The 18,727-nt window shown below is 46.0% G+C and overlaps 1 long non-coding RNA gene across 1 annotated transcript in view; it reads right to left on the reverse strand.

Moving 5' to 3' along the window:
* Positions 1-18,727, reverse strand: part of LOC306799429 — a 95,007-nt gene that overhangs the window by 25,214 nt on the left and 51,066 nt on the right. Inside the window, exon 5 of the long non-coding RNA XR_013773597.1 lies at positions 9,544-9,902. This is a non-coding gene — a long non-coding RNA (uncharacterized lncRNA). The remainder of the gene's footprint in view (positions 1-9,543; positions 9,903-18,727) is intronic.

Below are 18,727 nucleotides of genomic sequence, written 5' to 3' on the forward strand. Positions count from 1 at the left end.
GGAGGGATGAGCCACTCCTCTGCATTCTGCTGCTCACAGGAACCCAGCTGCAGGCTTGCTGCAGCCCAGGACCTGTGCAGACACACGAGGACTGCCCAGCACTGAGGGTCTGTGCTGCTGATGGATGCTCAGGGGTGGAACTCCACAAACCACCAATGGAAACATGAAAAGAGAGCAGCACCAAGTCGTGACCGTGGGAAAAAAGAACAGACACGCCTGGTGTATCCTTCTTTTTCAAGCACACTTCTTTTTTTTCTAACCTATGACCTAATTTCTTCTAAAATATCCCTTTACTTTGGGATAAAGCAATTTGTGGAGAATGAGATGCTCTCTAAAGCCAATATCCAATGCACCTGTGACAGATCAAAGTAAGCCAGACTTAAAGTAGAGTAAGATGTTTCATACTGAAAAAAATTCATAAACTGTCAAAAAAAAGTGATTTTTTATTTCCTTAAATAATCCCCTAAATCCCAAGCAAAGTGAAATTAAATGAGGGAAGGGGAAAACTTCAGCCAGACATTGGGAAGTATTTAACAACCTCATGCATCTTCCTGTTGGGAAAAGCTTCCCATGAGGAGGTCAGCGGCGGGGGAGTGAAGTCACCACTGGCTTCCGAATCCGGCGCTGGCAGCGTCCTGAGCGACGGAGGAGGGATGGGGATGAGGGGTGGGGGATGAGGGATGGGGGATGGAGGATGGGGGATGGAGGATGGGGGTCCTTCCCAGCTCTCCCCCCGCAGGACACATCCAGTGATTTCATCGGAAGCGAATCCCCCCTTTCCCTGCTCCCCCTCCGGCCCCCATTCATGTTGGGAAGGAGCCTGGCAAACCCTGGGGGGATTACAGTGCAGGGGAAGCAGGAGGTTAAAACACTCTGAGGCCCCTTTCAGTCTAAAAGACAAAGTAATCGTGAAGCTAAAACAGATGCTTTGCTGAAAATAAAGAGTGGTTTACACAATTCTCAAAGAGAAGCCAAAAAATGAAAATACTGTACAGTCCCAGGAAACTGAGAGCATCCTGTTCTTATAAATAGCTACAATACTTGCATCTACAATAACATTATTGCAGCATTTTGAAATTATGCTAAAAAATTACGTGTGTTATTTGAAGGATAAACTTGAGATGGCATAAAAAGGAGACCATGTTGCTGAATATGATGTAATGAAAGCCCCGAGTTTAAAAATATATATATTTACAATTTATATATATTTACAATTTATTTCCATGAGTGACACCAGGAGGACTGACAAGACCAGCCACCCAAGCACAAGGACAAGCAACTACCCATTTAAATGAGCTCTCCATAAACAGAACAAGAGATGCCAAGATAAAGCTGTGGAGATATTAAGTCAGCAAATGCCCCTTATAAATGTAATTATAGTTGACTCCTGTCCATTTGGTAGGCTGACCTGTTTCCCTGGAGAATCAGAGAGGAGCGATATTCTGAGAGAATATTTCTATAGGTTCACTAACATTTGTCCAGGGCATTTTATGGTGCTTTGCTCCAGTTCACTTGTGTAGGTGAAAGGATGATATACTCAGGCTCTGGGCTCAGCCACTCCTCCACCTTTCTACTGGACCTGCCACCTCTGAATTGCAGCAGTTGCCAGTGGTGTCTTGGCATGAGCATGTCTCTGCTGCTGAATGCACTGAAAATGTCATGTTTCTTCCCTCTCAAATAATGCAAATGTAACAACTGAAATAGGAGATCATAACCTGCAGGATTTCCAGAATCACAAAGTAGTTTGGATAGGAAGGGAGCTTCCAAGTGCATTTAGTTCCAACACCCCTGCCATGGGCAGGGACACCTTCCACTAGACCATGTTGCTCAAAGCCTCATCCAGTCTAGCCTTGGACCCTTCCAGCCATGAGGCACCAACAACTTCTCTGGGCAACCTGTTGCCAGTGCCTCACCACCTCACAGTAAAAAGTTGTTTTTTTATGTCCAACCTAAACCCACCTCTTTCAGTCTGAAGGCATTTCCCCTTGTCCTATGACTCCATGCCCTTGTAAATAGTAATTTTCCAGCCCTTTTGTAGCCCCCTTTAGGTACTGGCAGTTGCTCTAAGGTCTTCCTAGAACCTTCTCTTCTCTATGCTGAACAACCCAAACTGTCTCTATTTTACCTCACAGCAGAGGTGCTCCACTGGGACACCAGAGAAGATAAAAGAAGCTCTCTGGAAATGAGCCTACCTCTGGAGTTTGGACTCTATTTATTTACCTATTTGATCAACACCTCTGGCTGCTGCTTCAAATGGCTAAAAGACTCTGATTTGTCCTCCCTCAATCTCTGGAGCTCCAGGTGAGGAGCAAATCTGCCACATGAGGGAACAACACAACCAGCAAGATTTGTCTCTACATTGTGTTGCTTTCCAGAAAGTTTGAAACACCTGTGCAACTGTCCTGGGACCTGCCAGTGAAACTGTGCTGCACTTGCTCTGCAGCTACTCACACCAGACCCTGCCCCACAGGTCTGACATTCACTGGTTGCTTAGGCTGAATTCAAGGATCTGGAACTTGGGCTCTCCAAGTTATCTCTCAGCCCACGATCAGCACAGTTCTTTGCAGACTTCCACTCTCTGCCCACAGGTGATTTTTCATCCCCAGGTTGAAGCCAGACTAGTACAGAAGTGACAACCTCTTTGTTTAGTTTGTATGTGGTCAGAATACCCACAGCTCAATTATAGCCAAAAACAACTACCTGGAAAAAAGAGATGCTGACTTTTCATAGAATAGTGGCAAACAGCAGAGGGAAAAGTACAGGAGAGAAAAAGAAAAGAAGGAGGACTGAAAAAAAAGACCAGAAAAAGGAAAATAAGTGCAGGGGCTGTGGGGGAGGGAAGGAGACATAGAAAAAGGGATGGAAAGAACAAAAGGACTGTGTGGAATGACTCTAGTAGGGTTCAGGCACTAATCCAGCACTTGTGCACCTGGCATACTGCCCATGGAGAACAGGCACTGCATTAGGTACCAGGTCTCCTGCACACTGCTGGCCCCAGGCTTTAATCTTCCTCCTGCACAGACGGCCCCATGATCACGTTTCGAGCCTTATAAATTATTTACATCAGATATGAGGAAGCAGAGACATTAGAGATGGAAAAGATGCACCAGCCCATCCCCTGGGGAAGAGAGCTGGATCCTTCCCCGTGTCACACCAGCAAAGCAGTGATGCACTGTCTCTCCTTAAGAGAGTTTTGCTGCTCCATGCCCTCATCAGGCTGAATTTCTTCATGAAGCCTTTGCATAAATTGCATTTATTTTGACCTCTAATCCCTTCCTTCTGGCATTGCCACCTGCCTGCATTCTCTGCAGCCCTCTGGAGTTGCACAGCATCACTAAGACACTTCCTTCTTGAAAGTTTGCCAAAGAATGAAATATCCTGCAAAGCCAAGTTAAAGATACCTCAAAGAACAACCCAGCAACTGAGTACTTAAAAAAATAAAAATCAGACTAATTTTGAAAAAGTAGGACTTTCAGATAGAACTTTGCTCTTCCTGCCTTCACTCCCAGAGTGGGAGGGCAGTTAAGAGCTAGAGATGTGGTCATCAAGAAAACATTTCCTGAGCTATGGACTGACTGCTTTGTGAAGTCACTCCTGCAGCACCAAATTAAATAAAAGACTCCAGAGCAGCTTCATCCTTCCTCCCACAATGCTCAGGCAGTTGGAGCCTGTGAGATGGGGCAGCACCCATCCTCCTGAATGCTTGGCAAAGTCCAAAACACAAAAGCAAGCACAAAATAACTCAGTCCCATCCCCAGCACCACATTTTTAGAGCTAACTGCCTCCTGACAACTAAGATAGAGTACATAAAGGAGCGTGTCATGCTTTGAACTCCACAGTAATTCACCTCCTTGCCAGGATTTACACATTCTTTCTGTTGGCTCCAAGATTTGCCAGTGCTTCCTTCACTTACAGAGCTTCATGCAGATGAAAGACTCCTGCTGAGAGTAGTCAAGATTTACTGCAGTTTTGGTTCAGATCAGGAAAGCACTTACACATGCTCCTAAACACTGCTGAAGTCAAGGGCACCTGGCTGCACGCTCCCAAACTCAAAAGCAATCAAGAGGAACTCTTTATTTTTTTTTTATTGGAATAAAAAGGCATGTAGAATCTTAATTAGAGCTAGATGGAAATTACCTAAATGAGCTGCTTGTTACTGTAACAAATCAGATGGGACGATAATCAAGTACAAGACATGAGGACAGAAACTGGATGGGGAAAAGCTGGCACTGAGGGTTTGCTTGAGCAAGCACAAGGTGCAGGACACAGGGCTTGCCCACAGCACCTCTGAAAACAGGCTCTGGTTCCAAGACACCTAAGTCAAATAGGAGAGGTTCAGGTACTTTTACTGAAGATTTCCCTTCTAAAAGATGTAGTCTGGCTTTCTCAGAATGGCAGGGAACAAGCCAGTCTGCTTTCCCCCATGTGTAATGCATTTTTGCTGGCTTGTCCTGCCCTGCTTGCATAAACCTATGCTGGTACTGGGAAGCTCTGAGCACGGAGCAGAAGTTTTGGAGACTCTTCTATACTCCACAATTCATACCTGGCTGGCAGCATCTGTGATGAACAGATTTCTGCATATGAGTATTTGGGAATATTTGGATGTTCAGCCTGTTTTGTCCCCATTCCTTTACCCCCAGAGCTACACGTGGGACATCTTGCAGTCACCAACAAGAGCTATAGCTGCTCCAGAGGCCTCTGCCACTCCATCATCCACGGCTGCACCAACACTGGGCACTAACAATGTTCCAGCCACATGTTAGAGCCACTTCAACCTTCCCATTATGTGTGTCAGCCTAACCCTGATAATGGTTTCTAGTAAGAGCGCTGCAGGTTCCAGGTTAACTGTGCCTTAGCACCTTCTAGAAAATTACTTCAGCTGACAAATAAAATGAAAGGTTTTGCTTTTTTGGGTTTTTTTCCAACTGCAAACTCAGTCTGGATGAAAAGCAGAAAGCAAAGGTCAGAAAGCAAAGGTGTGAGCTCTCGTCACGTCAAGCATTGCCACCCAGCACGGAATCTCAACAAGCTTGCAGTGTGCATGGAGCTGGGTGTGCTGGTGTTAAAAACAGTATTATAAAACTGGTATTATAAAACTGTATTAAAAACAGGCACTCAGCTGAACAGGCCAGGCTTACAACTGGAGTAACCAGCTGGTCACCTCAGATGGTCACTAGCCCTAAACACAGCATGTCCCCATAACCTCTCCAGTCCCCTACTGAGGCAGCCAACTATTCCCATGGGGACAGGAGAGCACTGCATCCAAGGCTAACAGGCAACAAACAGCCACCTCAGCAGGAGCCAGGCAAGGGAGAAGCATGACTGTGGTGTGATGGCATGCAGACACTGCTGGGGAGCAAAGCCCAAGGACTGGCTGATCATCCACTGCCCTGGAGACCTCCATCCCAGCATGACCTCAGGGCAGGGGTTGCTCAACTGCTGGTGCAGGGCCAGAGGTTGCTCCACTGAGCTCGGGGTGACTCAGCATCATTCAGGGGGAAAACGGTGAAGAGAAAAGGTCTGAAGGAAGGAGGAGCCAGCCCACATGTGACAGCACCTGCAGGTGCCTGGGACCCCCATGCTGCAAGCTGTGATGGATGCTGGCTGCACCATCAGAATGCAGAAGGAAGGACATAGAAAAACCTGACAATCAGGCTGTGGATATTGTTTCAAGAGGAGGGAGATGGCTGCACATCCCCAGAGATGCCATCTGAGAGAAGGGTGCTCTCTGACCCCTGTCAGCCTCCCTGGGAGATTGGGGACCTTGGGGATGCTGCACCCATCAGCCCCAGCATTTCTTGGTGGCTGCTGCAGATGGCAGAGGAGCCTCCCCAGGGAGTCACTCAGAGCACAGCCTTGGCCCACTGCCACACCACAGAGGGCTGTTATCTCTGGGCATCTCATGGGGCACTGCAGAAAGCAGTGCTGGTGGTTCGACTCTGAAATAAAGTGGTCTTGCCTGGGCAGCATCACTCAAAGATGTGTCCAGTGCTTCCAAGAGCATGCCAGGATTGAGCCAGGAAGGGTGCAGATAGCAGGACAGTGTCCCACCACTCTGCCACAATGTCCTCACCACACTGGGCACAGTACCACTCTCACACTGACCTCAAGAATGTTTTCTGCTGGACACTGGGACTTGACCTCCTGCTGTGCACTACATGGCAGCCACAGGCTAGATTGAATATACTTGTAATTACAGAGGAAGTGAAGTACCTTGCCATGGTCACAGAGAAACTGAAAAACTTACTGGAGACCACTTAGCAGAAGAAATTGGTGTTGCATGTTAAGTCTCTTCATCACAGACGGTGCTTTATCAGATTTATTATGATCTGAGAAGATGACCCTGCCCTTTGTGCAACACTACAGGAGTACTGTCCTGTGGAAGACACTCTCCTGTGAGGAAAAAACATGCTAATTCAGAGATGCCTTTCCTAGAAAGCTCTTACAGGAAGTTTGACATGCTTGGGGGGCTTGGGTAGCTAGTCTTGCTTCATGCCCAGGAGGACTCCTAGGAACAAACTTGCCTTTGTGGACAGTGCTCAGTTAGGGGAGCTCCCCAAGGCCACTAGAGAGTCCCTCCAGTCTCCATCAAGAGCTTTGCCCAGATGCATTGCAGAAGCTGAACATCCCATGCTGTCAGTTCTGCTCTAAGAGGCAAAGACAAGGCAAAAAGAAGGTGCTTGGGCTTGGTGAGGGAAGCTTCTCTGTCTCTCTCCTACCTGATAAACACCCAGACAACCCCTAGACTCATCAGTGTCTGTCCAAAGACAGAAATAGAAAGAGAGGAAGGAAAATAACCTGTTCTTGAAGAGGTCAGAGGATGAAGAGATGCAAGCTCTAAGTCTGGAAAAAAGCTGTTGCTGTCAGTAGGAGGGGATGGCTTTTTACACCACAGGACTAGAAGCAAAGCCTTTGTCTCTTTGGGAGAAAAGAGTCCCTGATGTGAAGCCTGTGCATACAAGGACTTCTAAGTGAAAATATATTTGCACAGCTCTATGATGCCCTGTTTTAATCACATGAACAATATCACTTCCCCTCCTCAATCCCACATCCTCCCAGGCACATGGACAATCCTCAGAGCTTCAATCTGCAAAAAAACCTTGACACAAGCACCTTTGACCTACAGACACAAATCCATTTACTGCTGGGCTGAGAGGCTGGACAAAGAGGAGCAGTGTCTCAGAGCTGGGTGCCAGGGCCACTCTCTGATTCAGCAAAGCCCTTGATAAGAAATGTCATCCTCCATTCAGTAATTTTAGCCCATGAGATAAGAATCTCTATCAGCCTCAAACATATGGCTGGCTGCAGTGCATGCAGCAAAATGAGATGGGTAATTTATTTGCTTGTGGTAAGAGCACTCCCAGACCCAGAAAAGCTGATGCAATGAAATAATAAGTGCCAAATTACACTCTATTCTTCTTTGGAGACCTGGAAGAGGCTCCTGTGAGATACAAGGGGTTGTATCTCTCCTTTAAGCATCAAACCACCATGATGACAACAGTCCTACATGAATAATTGAAGACTGTGCTGCACGGGATTTTCTGAAGTCTGTTCTTCTCATTAAATCCTACTTGTTACACAGGAATTCACAGATATGACTGGTGCTCTCTGTGAAGTGCCAGTAGATGCTTCCTAGGGGAAGAAGTGGAGGGTTAAATGACAGAGTTGCACAGGACTGAGGGTGAACTCCCATCTGCTGGTCATTAGAGCAGGACCATCAGCCCACCAGGTGCTGTGATGTCCCCTGGCCAAATCCAACTTAGCACCTCTGATCTAGGTGAGATTGGCTAATCCATATCAACACAACACTGGGCCAGAGACTGCATGGCTTGGGTTGCTCAGAGTAATGAGCTCCATAAACTGAGCATGACAGGAGCATCTGATCCATGGGGAGAAATGGACATAAAGGACACTCCCATGAAACACTTAACACATTTAACCACTGGATCCTGCAAGGATCTGCTGAGGGAAGTTCATTCCTAGAGCACTCTTTCCTCTCTTAGCTATCACCAAGGGAGACATCAAACTAGATGGTCTCACTCTGCTCTGTACAGCCACTTCTACTCCCTGTCATCTTCAGCAGTGTGACTGCTGCTCAATGTGTAACACACATTTTCTCACCTCACCTTTAAATGGGGAAATTTCAAATGCAAGACTAAAATCTAAACATCGACTCTGAAACAGAAACTTAAGCTTAACGAACAAATATTAAATTTGGGTCTTCCAAGGAACTGGGGCAGACCCAGACTTTGAGTCTTTTCTCTCTCTGATTCAAATCTGCTTTAGAAAGGTAGCAGCTACACTCTTAGTCATAGTCCCTTCACAGATGTGAAACCATTGCTGCTTCCTAGACAGTGGTATCTTCCCATCACCACATCTACCCATGTCACTGGCATTCTCACTGGAAAAATCAACTGTTAAACCAACAACTAAATGAGTCACAGAGGCTAAAAACCTCTAATACAAAGTGATGGTCCTTCCAGCTCATTGCTGAGACAAAAGGGTGAGGGACAGCCAGGAAATCTCTGATATGAAGAAAAGGGGAGCATTTTCACCTGAGTGGAGTTCAGTTCAGCATTTTTCATCATTGTCAAATTTATTAGGGAATATTGCCATTACAGTCCCCATGCTCACGCTGGTATGGCCTTCATGGCAATCTCACACACACCACACATACTCAGAGCAAGAGTCTGATGAACCCATTCCACCCTCAGCCCCACACAGCCCTCAGAGTGCACAGAGTGCAGGACGTGCAGCAGAGGAAAGCTGTATGTGCCCTGTGCCCATGGAGCTGTACCTCTAGAACAGAGCAAGCCTGACACCCCTCTGCCATCCTGGCTAGCCTTCTCCTCCAAGGAATGCTCCCAGCACTCCAGGGCTCAGCATCCAACATGGGAGGAGCCATGCATGCTTATGAGGAAAAATATTTACAGCAGGAAAGAAGCTAAAAACTAAATCATGTATTAACTTTCTTTTCCACAACCAATGTTTTTCAGTTCTCCAGAGGTAGTAAATTGAAATCAGGCTATCTTGCTCTATTTTCTGTCTTTCTCCTCTTGTGGCTTTGGACAAAGCAATGTGATAAGCCCATACATTTCAATTCCCTCTGTATCTCATCTGTTTGAAAAACACATCATTGTCCTGCTCTGGAGCTGCAAAGATTGCTGTGCAAATAGTGTGAGGGACTTGTCATCCTCACTGCCAACAACAGAGCAGCAAGTTCCTCAGGCATAAAGGCACAAGCATCCTCCAGAAACATGTTTTGTGTGTATGTGTGTGAGCAGAGATGCTTGAAAAGTTAAGTCTTGGACATGTGGACAACTAGGCAGTGGAGATTTGCTGATGCTTTTTACATGAAGCCTGCTCAAGGCATGGGTGATGCATGGGCAGTGGCCAGGGAACAGGACAGAGACTGGGGGCAGTAGGAGAAACTACTCAATGCATGGACTCATTACTCATCTCACTTCTTGTCTGATGGATATTTCAGTGATGTACAAAGAAAAGAAAATGTTCTGTAATTGTGTTTTGGTTTTTTTTTTGTACCTTGTTACAAACTTCAGTCTCACTCTGGAAGTCAGGAAGATGGCTTGTAGCATCATCTCTTCTTCTTCCTGTATCTTTCCCCAGGCACACTCTTCCCAGGCAAAATCTGTCTCTAAACCAAGATCTATATGCTAGGCTTTTCTCCTTTCTTCCAAGAGCAACATAGCATTGATTTTCATTACTTGGGCAAAGCAGCCAACTCCTTTCTCCTTGTGTGACACTGAAAATATAAATTTAAGCTCCTCTGTCCCCAAAGTTTAGGGGGAGGGTTGCCTGGTAAGTTCAAAAAGTCTTTTGATATACTGTAATCCAAGCCAAATTGCAGCTCCCACGTCATATCGTCCAAACAGTGGATACACCTACAAAGAAAACACAGTTTTAATATCTGGATCAGGACAGATTGACAAACCTTCAGGTTTTATACATGATTTCTATTAGTATCAAGAGAGTGATGTCTGCTTCACCCTTCAAAGGACCCCCTGACCTTGCAGTAGTGGCAAAAGAACAACTTGTTGCCTCAAGATTCAGCCAACAGAAGATGACAAAAAGATGTTAAAAAAAGCTAAAAAATTCAGTTCTATCATCCTTGTGAGATTTAAAGATCTTAATTTTTTTTTTCCTACCACTCTGAATAAGTGGAAAGAAATATAAAAATCTTGAAATTTTGAAGGCTGATGTATTGAAACTCATTTTGACTTGAAGCACTTTGTTTCAACAGCTGGAAAATTTCCCTTTGGAGTCACAAACTTTTACATTTTGTATTATAACTTCCATTAGAAACAAAGACTCCTTTCAAGTACAAACCAAAACCCAGATGGAGTCAGAAAGTTTAGATGTACTGTCAGTAGCCAACCTTCTCCAATTTTTTTACTATATTTTTCCCAAGAAGGAGGATTTACTGAAGCTGACTGTCTCCTGAGGGTGCATTCAATGCAACAGGGCACGGGATTAGTGACAAAGAAAGTCAGCTCAAATGCAGAAAAAGGAAACATTGAGCTACTTAATCAAATTAGGTGGATTTTAATACACAATGCAGTATAGTTAGCTTTATATGTAAATTCTACACTAAGACAATGTAAGTGTTCAACTACAGACTCTCACACACCAGCAAAATGACTACACTGCGTGTTGATTAATACTAATGCAGAGATTGCTCTCTCTGCTGGGTATAACCTACTGCTCCACTGAGGAGGCAGGAACAACTCCAGAAATCATATCTAGATTAAATTCTAAGCTTTATAAAAAAAAAAAAAAAAAAAAAAAAACAAAAAAAACAAAAAAAAACACCAAAAAAAAAAAACCCACAAAAAAAAAAAGGTGTGCAGAGAGAAATGGAAACACAGCTTTTAGGTACTTTATCTAAACTACAGATTTCATGATGCCCAGGAGCTCCTCCACTGGACATTGGCCAGACACAAGCAGCTCAGGGGACATTTGAATGACATGGAAAATAATCACAATGGAGATGCCTACAAGGTTTCTTTGGGAGGGAAGAGCTGCAGAAAAGAAGTCAGCATCCCTATTCCATTGGGGAGGACCTGCAAACTAACTCCAACCCAGCAACTGAGAAGGATTGCAAGGGTGGGCCAGTGATACAGAAACTAACTAAGGTTTAGGAGGCAGCTGGGAATAACTTGCAATTTAGCCTCATAAAGAAGAGCTTTCTTGTATCAGTGGAAGATTGATCCTACCCAAATTTAGTGTTCCTAGTTACAGAGACCAACAGTGAAGTGGGGCTCCTGCCCATGGCAGAGGGGTTGGAATAGATGACCTCTACAAGCTCTTCTAGCCCAGGTCTTTCTATGATATCACTCTAAGAGAAGCAGGAAAGCTGGTCTATGCAGCTGAAGAAATCTCTTCCTAGGGTGCAGGATGTGGCACAGGAGGTACAAAGCCACTGATGCTCAAACACACCTTTGCTAGGGAAGCCAAGCAGCAGGGTTCATTGCCAGAAGAAACAAGATCACAGCTGGTGTGGTGGAAGCAAATGGCTCTGGCACATCTCAGGAGCATGGGAGGTTCAGCTAAGAAGATGACTACTGGAAACAAGATGGGCTCCAAGCCATGAGGGAAGCAATGTCATCCACAGCTCCAGAAATGTGTCTCTCTGACCACCTCTTGCTCCTTTCTGTGTTCATGTGACAAACATTTACAAGCCATGCTGCCTCTCCTGCTTCAAGACCTGCAGTGCTGTTGCAGGGTCTTTACTCTCTGAAGGAGCACACACACAAACCAAGGTGCTGCAGGCTCCTCTGGGGCTGGACAGTGTCCATGCTGTGAATCACCCAGCTGGGCTGTGAGCTCTCCATCATGTAACCAAGAGCACCTGATGGCCCATCCTTGGCCAGCTCATGGTGCTCAGCTCAGCTGTGTCACTCATTACAGAGAAAAAGACAGCAGCAGGATGGGATCTACACCTTTGGGCCATTCATCTCACAGGCACCTACCACAGCAACATCTCCTCCTCACACAAGGGCTTTGCCACAGCCCAGCCACGAGTTTCCACCTTCTTCCCCCATTATAACCTGCATAACCTCCAAGGTCACCCCACCCTCCCTGGAAGGAGGTGACACACTAGTCTTCATATGGAGAGATGAGATTCGTTTCTTCTTCAAAGACCTCGTGGCTGCCATCACCTTTCAGACCAGGCACTCACATCAGTTCTTTGCAGTGAGCACCACAAACTGGTCTGCTCTTCTCTCTGTGACACTGAAAACCAGCCAGAAGTCCTTGAGTAAGAGGGATAAAGAGCAGCATGGTGTGAGGAGCTGCAGTGCTCACCAGATCTGAGTCCCTGCAGGAAGGGCTGTGACCCAGGGCTTGCAGTGTGCAGCCTAGAAAGGCACAGCTCAGGGCACAGGGAATGATGGAACGCTATCCTCAGGCTGCTGGCAATACTGCCCTGGGCAGGGCACAGTGCTGACACAGTGACATTAAAAGCACAGCTCCCAGCAGCATCCTGCCTGACCAAAGCCCTGGCATGAGGCAACTGAGCTGTCCCAGAGCTGACCCTCCCTGGAGGAACACTGCATGCTGACAATCCTGGCACAGGGATTAGCAAGGCAGTGCTGAAGTGCTAAACAGATACAACCTGGGAGAGAAACAGCTTCCCACTAATGAGGGGACAGGCAGGAGTATGTTCTCACACATCAGTCGCTGCACAAGGAGGGCTTGCCCTGCTCTCAGCTGAAGTCAATGTTCAGACAGACAAATGTCTTGCTCACACGGCTGAGCTGCAATAGCACAGGTACACAGTGACCTGTAACCAGGCAAACCTGGGGCACAGTACTTACAATTACATGCAAGAGTACTTCCAAACACCCTACACAAATGGTAAAAGCAAGAATAATTTGGGTTACAGTCTGGATTGCCTTCCTTTCCCACGCTTCCTTGGCAGCTGGTTGTCCTTGCTTCTGCTGCTAAACTTCCCCCTCCTCCATTTCTGCATTACTCATAAATTAGCATCACACACAGCAGCAGGCAGTAAAACACACCAGCAGCACTGCTGAAGGCATTGGCTTCAACAGTGGCTTAAGCAGATGTGCTAAGGAAACATCTGGATGCTATTACCAAAAAGCTTTCTAGGTTCCCCATCAGATCAACACCTCTGTTTCCTCTGAATCATTATACCTAAGAAATAACATAGAACCAATAATAAAAACACTTCAGCTGGAAACACAGTTAACTCTCTGTGTCTAGTATCTAGAAATTCACCAGCACTGACCAAACCCCCAAAGGGAGCAGACAGTCCACAACTCCCAGGCAAGAAGCTTGGTGCTACACTCCACAGCCAGCAATGACAGGTTTGACTGGCACAGGACTTGCAGGTTAAACATCTCCATGGTTAATCTTCACGGGAGTAAACAATCCATCAAAATCTGAAGAGGTCAGAAAAGCCTGCAGGACTTTGGAGCCAGTGGTATGCAACTGTTCTGTCCCAGAACATGCACTGAAGATACATCTCAGTGTTATTTCCCTCTTGTGAATTACTTTCCTTCCCCCAGTCTGTAAAACACACTCCTAGCAGCTCTCAGTTTTGTGAAGATTTTTATGCGTGGCTGGTACAGGGAGAAAGGTTGGACTAAAACTCCTTTCAGAATACAAACCAAGAAAAAAAAAAACCCATCAAAAAGATGAAAGAGACACTTGGCATATTAAAGAAGTGGGACCTTTTAAAGGTACAAGACCTACAGGACTGGTTGAGGTAAGAGGTGCAATTATCCCAACGTGAGCTCGCAAGGCAGGTCCATGGTGCTCCACTGGCGAGGGATGTCACGTACCAGTAGAGGCCCTGTTATCTTCAGGCCTTGGGCTGGCACAGCTGATGGGAGTGTGAGGTTTCATACTTGTACCCACACTTCAAGAATACTGCTGGAAAAACTGGAGAGAGTTCAGAGGACAACCACAAGAACAAACCCAGGCTTGCAGCAAGGAGCTCAAGGAAGTCAATCAAAGAGAAAGTTGAAAGGCGCCTCACAGCCTGCAGGTACCTGTCAGAAGGGTGCTCTCAGCCTGCCAGACAAAGGCATAGCGAGACCAAAGGTTGAAAGTTGAAGCTCAACAGAAAACAAACCAGGAACAACGACACCATTTTCCAACACTGCAGGTAATTAACAGAAAGAAAACTCCTCCAATTGGCATGGCCAAGGATCCAGCACCGGCAATTTTTAAAATAAGATGGGATGCTTCCACCTTGCTTCCCTTGCTCCTTTAAAAATGCATGCTTGGTTCCATTCACAACTGCTGACTGCAGAGTGGAAATTAATTCAAGGAATCTCTGTTATACAGCAGGTCAGACTAAGAGATGACCTTAAAGCCTAGAAATCAATGAGGTACAAACAACAAGAGGTTCAATTATTGGTGGTACAAAGAACAAGATGTCCCATTATCAGTAGTCAAGCTTGTCCAGCCCCAGACATCCCTGCCTCATCCAAAGATCTTCTGCATCTCATCACTACCCAGATGTGGATTTTGAAGAGCAGTCAAAGTGCTAGATCCATACCACAAGCCAATCCATACCAAAATAAAATTCTCTTAAACCAAGAAGCCCACTTTGATGTTTCTTTCCCAGCTAAAAAAACAGACAAAAGTGAGTAAAAAAAATTTCACTCATAGGGCAGAAACAAAGCATAATGTAAGAAATAATCATTTTACAGTGAGAAAAAAAAAATCACTAATTGGAATAACCTCCCCAGGGAGATGGTGGAGTCTCCACCAGTGGAGGTCTTAAAGATACAACTGGACAAGGTTGCTACAGTCACCTTGGCTCACTTTCCCACAAAAGACTGAACCAGATGATCCTGTCCAGTCTGGGCCAGACTCTGGCTCTACAAAAGGCACACAAAACTTTCCTGACTACAAGCACTTGTGCCAAAGGAATGAAGCTCCCAGCTCCGACCCTCTGAAATCACCCACTGATGTTTATCATAATTATGCTTGCAGGTTCCCTTTGTGCTTCTTGATTCCAGGATCTTCACATCTGCTAGGTTCCTCTAAGGCTCAAAAGCATATCCCAGGACATAGTCCCTGACTGCATTCTCTCTAGAAGAGCTGGAAAAGACTCCCTGAAAACATCAGCTCCTGCTTTATTTAAATTTTCATCATCATGGTACTGGCTCACGGTTGTGCATCTGCAATACCTTCCCTCACTCCTGTCTCTTCTTCCTTTAGGGCTTAACAATGTGGGGGGGCTCACTGTGACAGCCGTAGGATTAAAAGGATTAAACTAACTGTGGCACAAAAACCAAGGAGCCAATATTGCTTTCCAGGAAACCTGGAGGCTGCAGTCAAAATCCTGCCTCCACCAACCCTAAACCTGCACTTGGTACCTGGAAAATACAAGGGGAACCAGGGATGGGGATCAACTTTTGGGTCTGCAAAGCACAGCAACCACTCCCAAAGACTTTAGGACCACTGGGTCACCCAGTCTGAATCTTGCATAAGAGAGGTCACAAGTTTCTCTCCTGCCTTTGATTTGAGCAGTACTGCTAGTGTTTGCCTAAGCCCCACCTTCCACGGAGGCATGCTGGCTCCATGCAAAGAGCTCAAGATATGGAGATGGTAAGTCACCTTTTTGATGGCTGGCTCAAATACTTAAAAGCCTTTGGTATTTAAAAAAGGCACTTTAAGTCAGGTTTATCTGCACTGCATTTGCAGCCAGGGGTGCTTGTGATATAGCTGCTAGCTGCGGGAGGTGCCTTGCCTGATTTCCTCAGCTGTTCACAAAATCCATCTCCAGCAGAAACCCTGGGGCCTCTCTGCTCTCTTCCCCTGCAGACAGCCTGTCTTCTGCCTCCACCCTTTTCTCTGTATTTATAATTGCCAAAGGAGAAGATGAGCTTTCAAAGGATTTAGCACAAGTGCCTGGCAGAGAATTTCTTTTTTGGGAGGCTGGTGAGCAGAACAGAGGAGGAAAGGAGAGGCAGAGCTAACGCTTCCGTGCCCATTGTTTCCCTTCCAAGGTGAATCCATACATTTCTTGAGACCCATTTCCCTCCACGCCCCAAACATCTCCTGCTCTCTTACCAGCTTTTCCATATGCTCACATATAAGGCTGCCCTTCCCCAAGTATCCTCCTCAGATGCCTCACAACCCCAGACTCCTGTGACCCTGTGCCACTCTCCCACAGTCTCGTTAACAATAATTATTACCCGAGTTACTAAACCTGCTCCTCAGTGCTCACCTCTCAAAGGACAATTCCAACCTGGCTGCCTAAGCAGCACTCACCACCAAGCAGGGAAACCTGGGCTAAAGAAGATGCTCAGAGAACATAGCTCTGACAGAAACAGGGATGGCATTCCACTACCCAGGGCTGCACCTGCACACACAGCTCCTCCTGCCTACCCCAGCTGCTGTCTGCAGCACCCTCATCCCATCTGCAAGGGCACAAGTTTCAGGAGCCTTGTACTGAAGCTTCAGCACTTCCACAGAGTCTTTGGTATTCAAAAGGTTTATTTTAAAATTGGGTTTGTTTATCTCTAAGCACAGATTCATTTCCAATTTATGTCAGCGAAATAAAGACCAAAATGCAAAACAAAAATGAAAAAAGAGTTTTTCTGACTTGGAAGCCTAAAAATAGACCTGTGTATTGCAAAGAACGAACTGTCAGGTAAAGGCTGTGGATTGAAGGTTCAAATGAATAATGTGTTTGTTTTTCCTGCTTCAATACTTTCCTGCTGTTATCACTGTACAAATAAGTCAGCACACGCTAATTACTCTGATGGCAATTTCCTGGGAACTGGTACTTAAGTATCAGGCCAAATTTATTGCCAAGCATCACAGAGAAGTCCTCCCCCTGCACTCCCAAACAAACAAACAAACAAGCTCAGCTGCCAAATCCCCCTGTCTTTTCCTTCATCACTACAGACCCACCACTGCCAGCATGGGCCCACTCCTGACTCCAACCTAAGCTGCAGAATCTGCCCTGGAACAAGTGTTTCCCCACAAGCCTGGTTAAAGCTAAGATGCCAGTGTAGAATATGGACCTGGCAGGGCCAGAACCTGGACTGATATCCCTCAAGGCATTCCATGTATGAACAAACTGTGGATGCCAAGCAGTATTTGTGCAGTAAAAGGGGTTTAATCTCTGGAGCCGAGAGTACAAGCACCTTTTCTGCAAGGCACACACATCAAGAGAGAAAGGATGGGAAGTGAAATGTCTGTGAAGTGTTTTTATAAGGCACCAAAAAAACCAGTCTCAAGCCCCTTTTAGCCCAAAACCATCCCACAAGGCTAACAGTTTATATTCATGGGTGAAATACATCAAAGAACCACCTAAACAATGCCTGTGGTTTCTGCTGCATTTTTTTCTCCCCCACTTGGTATTTATACAGCCATGGATTTGCACTGTAATTCAGTCAAATGCATTAGAGCAAAGATGAAGGGAGGAGAGAGAAGAAGGAAAAAAAAATCACTATTACCTGTGTTACATCCCAAATGGCATTGAATTTCTGAATAAACCTTTGCTGCAACCTCAACCCAGATGCAACCTGTTTGCTGAACAAGCAATATAAACCTAGCATCCTCCTTTGTGGGCTTTTCCAGCTTTCAAGGTCTTTTTTTTTTGGAGGATAGTTGGATTGCTTTGGATTTATTGTATTATCATTTCTTTATGCTTTCACTGTGAGGCAAAGGGTTAAGTGACCTTTCAGATCCTCCCTGGATGCAACTCCATGCATAACAAGAAAGCTTCCAGCCCAGTGAACACAACTTGAAAGAAGGGCAGTGACCCAGCCACAGGCTTAAGTTTCAGGTCACAACACCCCTGCTCAAAACCATCCATCTTCCTCTGGCCACAAGTTTGCAGCCAGTCACCTCCCATTAGTTCAATTTGTCTCCAGGATTTACAGGAAAACACCTTTTGGGGACCCAGCTGTTGTTAGCATCCTTCTTGCACATGAGATGAGAGCTGTGAGCTAACAATGGACACTGCAGATACACACTGATGCAGCATCCCTTTCCATCCAGTAATAGGTGCTAAAAACACATGGACCATCAGGAAAAATAAATAAACCAAACTGCAATTGTGAGCTTGGTTTCATTTACTCTCAACTTCTGGAAGGAAATGGGTGTTTGCAGCCCCTGTCAACCTGGACACATGCACACCACATTGCATGGAAGAATCAAAGCTGTTTGGCTAGCACAGGAGCATCATGCTGCTCTGCTAAAAGCCCTGGATCAAAGGAAAGAGAGGGTTTGGTGGTACCACACACTGAGCCAGGGAGACACTGCATCTCAGGAATGCTGCATGCTGGAAAAGGGCTGCAGAGAGGAAGGATGTGCCTGCTCTCCCCTTCCCCAAAAAGAGTTCCCTCAGGCCAGTTAGAAATACTCACCTGCTGGACCACAGAACTGGGGATCATAGAATCACAGAAGGGTTTGGGCTGGAAAGGACCTTTAAGTCATTTGGTTCAAGGTCCCTGCAATGAGCACAGACACCAATGGTTCCATCTCCACCTTGCAGGAAGGATGCTGGCAAGCAACACACTGCTGAGAATAGTGAGCAGAAGGCTCAAAACCCAGCTCCACCCAAACCAAACAGAAGCATGGCTCCTGGGAGGGGGATCTTGGCTCATCTGGGGTAAGAAAGACAAAAAATGTAAGTGTGGCAACCAGCCCCAAGCCTGGCACTCAGCCCAGCTCCTCCCAACCTCACATCTACCAGGGGTGGCCTTGCTCTGAACTG

The sequence above is a fragment of the Erithacus rubecula genome, assembly GCF_903797595.1.
Source record: "Erithacus rubecula genome assembly, chromosome: 3".
NCBI classification, from domain to species: domain Eukaryota; kingdom Metazoa; phylum Chordata; class Aves; order Passeriformes; family Muscicapidae; genus Erithacus; species Erithacus rubecula.